Source organism: Portunus trituberculatus, chromosome 31 (assembly GCF_017591435.1).
Source record: "Portunus trituberculatus isolate SZX2019 chromosome 31, ASM1759143v1, whole genome shotgun sequence".
Lineage (NCBI taxonomy): Eukaryota > Metazoa > Arthropoda > Malacostraca > Decapoda > Portunidae > Portunus > Portunus trituberculatus.
The window spans coordinates 2,324,644-2,329,121 of record NC_059285.1 but is presented as its reverse complement, the minus strand read 5'-3'; the positions used below and the strand labels follow the sequence as shown (position 1 = coordinate 2,329,121).

The 4,478-nt window shown below is 43.8% G+C and overlaps 1 protein-coding gene across 6 annotated transcripts in view; it reads right to left on the bottom strand.

Annotated features, from left to right (window-relative positions):
- Positions 1–4,099, bottom strand: part of LOC123511149 (prostaglandin E2 receptor EP4 subtype-like) — a 224,362-nt gene extending 220,263 nt beyond the window's left edge. For 3 of the 6 annotated variants that reach the window (XM_045266780.1, XM_045266779.1, XM_045266782.1), the window contains exon 1: positions 3,534–4,094. The gene's annotated coding sequence lies outside the window, so the exon portion shown is untranslated. Of the gene's footprint in view, positions 1–3,533 lie in introns of all 6 variants that reach the window. The other 3 variants (XM_045266787.1, XM_045266785.1, XM_045266786.1) reach the window with 3 other exon arrangements.
- Between the last annotated feature and the right edge of the window lie 379 nt (positions 4,100–4,478).

Below are 4,478 nucleotides of genomic sequence, written 5' to 3'. Positions count from 1 at the left end.
GCTGCTCCTCCTCCTCCTCTCCTCCTCCTCCTCCTCCTCCTCCTCCTCCTCCTCCTCCTCCTCCTAGTAATACCGGCATTTATATTGCTGTCGAAGGAAGAGGAGGGGGTAGAAGAAAGAGGAAGAAGAGGAAGACAAAATAAAGATGAAGTGTTTACAGAAAAGTGTGTGCATGCAAGAATGTGATGATGGAGAGAGAGAGAGAGAGAGAGAGAGAGAGAGAGAGAGAGAGAGAGAGAGAGAGAGAGAGAGCTAACAACGGAGGAGGAAGAGGAAGAGAAAAAGAAACGTATGATATTTAGTAATAAGATTAATAAAAGGAAAAAAAATATATTAAGGTTGGAACAATGTAGCCTTCATGGAGAGAGAGAGAGAGAGAGAGAGAGAGAGAGAGAGACTAGCCTGAATTTAGAAACCTTGCCCTGATGTAGTATTTCTCTCTCTCTCTCTCTCTCTCTCTCTCTCTCTCTCTTTCCGTGATGAAAGGATTAGTTAAGGTTATTTATGCTGATTTGCCTGCAAGAGAGAGAGAGAGAGAGAGAGAGATGAAGGGATTTGATTTTAAGTGTTGACTTCGAGAGACAACAGGAAAAGAGGAATTATTGAAGATTGCCATTGAAGGATAGAGTACTGATTCTCTCTCTCTCTCTCTCTCTCTCTCTCTCTCTCTCTCTCTCTCTCTTTGTTTATGTGCTTTTCTGTGTATTATCTTGTATATTCATATTAACCGATTTGTTCTTTTTACCATCTAATTAGCTGTATTTTATTTTCTCTTTTATTTATTGTACCAGAGAGAGAGAGAGAGAGAGTTACAATACTCACTCATTTAATCTTATTCCTACACCGAACACCCTTTCCCCATACTCTATCTGCCTCCTCTCCTCCTCCCCAGCCTCCTATTCTCCTTTCCACATGTGCTCCCGTCGCCCTCCCGTGCCAGATGTACCCTACTCTTACCCTATGTGTTCTTCCCTTTCCCCTATGACATGTACCTATATTCAATCCTTACCCCTGTGTTCTTCTTTCCCCTATGACATGTACCACTATGGAGGTCACGTTGGTTGTGTTTACTCATTTTCCACAATCGCATCGAAAAATATTGTTGCTTTCCTTTTGTTGTATTTTTCTTACTTTTTGTTATTTTGTTACTCTTATTGTTGTTATTATTTGTGGTGGCGGTAGTGTTGTTGTTGTTGTTGTTGTTGTTGCTGCTGTTGCTGCTGCTTTCCATTTTTCCACAGTTTGATTGAATTAGATTGAATCAAAGGTGAAGTTAAGGTTTGGATAGGTAAGGTTAGGATAGGTTAGGTTAGGTTAGGTTCCCAAAGATTAAATTCGATTGAAGGTTAAGCTAAGCCGAGGTTATTTCAGGGTACATATTTACGCTGAAATAACTTTTAGTACTGAGACGCATTTCTTAACACGAGTTTTAGGTAAGATTACACGTTTTTATTCAGATTAGGAAGTGTGTATGGAGGTCTGAAGATTAGTGGCCGGTCTTCACTATTTTAACCCCCACATAAGTACCTGAACCTGTGTAGAATCAGCAAATAGTAAGCAGAATATAGATGAAAATGGGGCATGGTACTGAAGGGGTTAAGGATATCTACTACTATTACTACTACTACTACTACTACTACTACTACTACTACAAAAACAATCTGAAAGGGTTAAGGATGTCTTATGTAGATTATGGTTAATTTGTGTTAGGTTAAGGCAGATTAAGTTTGGCTACGGTATGGTACAGAAGACTAGGTTACGCTATGATTTGTCAGGGTACGGTACGGTAAATAAGGTTACGGTACGGTATAATAGATAAGGTTACGGTACGGTACAATAAATAAGGTTACGCTACGATTTGTCAGTATACGGTACGGTAAATTAGGTTACGGTACGGTACATAAGGTTACGATACGGTACGATGGATTAGTTTACGTTACGGTACGGCAGGTTACCTTAAGGATATGTCAGTCAGCTTAGGTTTAGAATGTGTTACTTAGATCAGCTTACGTTACAACAGGATTATGGGAGGTTAGGTTGGGTTAGGTTAGGTTAGGTAAGGTTGGGTTAGGTTAGGTTAGGTTAGGTTAGATTGGGTTAGGTTGGGTTAGGTTAGGTTAGGAACATTTCTTTATGAAGGAAGGAAACGAGATGGAATAATATGAGATGAAATGTTAATGAAGGAGTCTTTGTGGAGTGAGACGGTCAGAGTGGCGAGGCCTAAAGACAATTTGTATAGGCCTACCAAACGAGACAAACAAAGCCTGGAAGTGACGAGGAATGCGCCTCCGCCTCCGTCACCTGAGAGAGAGAGAGAGAGAGAGAGAGAGAGAGAGAGAGAGAGAGAGAGAGAGAGAGAGAGAGAGAGAGAGAGAGAGAGAGAGAGAGAGAGAGAGAGAGAGAGAGTAATCGTTCGTGTTATCGAAGCTTTCACTGTCGTCCAGCCAGTAAGAGACTCCTTAACACCGCAGTGACACTCAGTGAAGGCGTCTTAACTCAAGCATATCACTCAGTCCTTCCTCAGATAACCAGCATCTTCGTGGGCGTTTTTTTATTCATTTATTTTCGGTACCGTAGTTCAGTGCTCCTCTTAAACAACAAAAAGTGTTTCTTAATAGTTAGGGACGGGAAAAATACCTTACGTTTTTATTTGTTTATATTATTATTTCATTTGATCGTCCAGCACAGAGGCACAGAATGATGCTATAAGCGTGTGTTCGTGATACTAGTGGGAGTTTTAACAAGCTGGGCAAATCAACGCCATCAATTTTGTAATACGTTAGGTTAATTTCTTTTTAATCTCTTAGTCTATTTCCCTTACTCAGTTTTTTTTTTTTTTTTTTATATATATACAGTACTATTTTTTCTTGGTAATCGTGGTGTAAAATATTGTCTTTAATCACTCATCCACTACGACTACGACTATATTTACTTTGACTCACTCACTCACCACAGTCACGTCCTCTCTGTTCTTATCATGGGTCTCACTAACTCGTTTCATGGAAGTCTGGGAATTACACGTACAGTACTGAACACACCAAACATCTCCACCTCACTGCCTCGAGAACAACACACACACACACACACACACACACACACTCTCTCTCTCTCTCTCTCTCTCTCTCATTGTGCCTTTCTTGAACCTTTTTTTTTTCTTCTTTTTTGCGTAAGACGGTCGCTGACATTCATACTATTATTAACCGTAAACTTCCTTACTAAACTCATATTGTGATTCCTTCGTCAGATTGCAAAACATTTCTTTCGTGTTTTCTCAGCCATGTGTTTAAGTTCAGGTGATTGTAGATTTGAAAATGAAGAGGTATGTGGAGAGAGAGAGAGAGAGAGAGAGAGAGAGAGAGAGAGAGAGAGAGAGAATAGTGACTGTACTAATTTTCTCCTTTATGAAAATTGCCACGAGTTGCCAAACATCCAAGAAAAAAATACGAAATCAACGTTTGGGATGAGGAGGAGAGGCGAGTGTGTGAGATCCGAAGAGTGTCAATGGCCAGTGTCAAAACAAGACTGGTCCTTACCATGGGGCAGCATGAAGGGCGGGCCGCAGGACTGGCAGGACAGATCCAAACACCACTTCCTTTACTTGTCACTGTGGGCACTCCTCTCCCTGACCGACACCAACATACGAACACCAACCCAATACGACTAGCAACACACTGCAAGTACTTCGTCAGGCTACTCTCGCGTCGCCACAGTCACCGGGTCACCGCGCTCCGTTACTCCGTGTTCAGGCAAGTTTTCAGGTAATACTCAACAAGGCCAACAGCGAAGTCCTACAAAGTCCTGCGGGAGTCATCGGGCTATCCTTTATGTGAGAGAGGGCGTGTTCCAAGTCTCGCAGGTCGTGTTACAAATTCGGGAGCATGCACTGAGCGTGGGGCGTGTGTGCCGTGCTGGAGGTCACTGCTGGAGGTGAGACGCGTCACCCTGCCTGTCAGTACCAGCGCCTGGCCCAGACTGAGCCACTGAGGCTTGCTGGGAGCTCCGCAACAGCTGGACGTGAGCGAGGGGATGGCCCACACCCTTCCTCGGACCAATGACAGAGCGATGCCATACTGTCCTGCCGACTCCGCCACTCCTCCAGCCAGACCCAGCCTCCACATTGCCAAGAAAAACGTGTGTGTGTGTGTGTGTGTGTGCTAGGCGGCGCGGTGTTGAGAGAGCTAGTAACTGGTTCCCCGCTGCCTCCGTACTTGTACACGCACCTTGGAAGCAGTTTTTTTTTTTTTTTTTTTTTGCACCGACCAGTTCCAGGTATGCGGCACTACCACCACCACCACCACCACCACCACCACCACCCTGGCAATGTTTACATTCTCCTTTGTGTCTCGTGCGTCGCGTATCTCTGCTGATCGCATGAGCTTCACTTCCGCTCCTTTGTACCTTTGTTGTTGCCGAGATGTGTTATCAGCGCATCGGCCTCGCATCCCCGTGCTCCCATCCCTGCCGTGCTTTGCTAACTG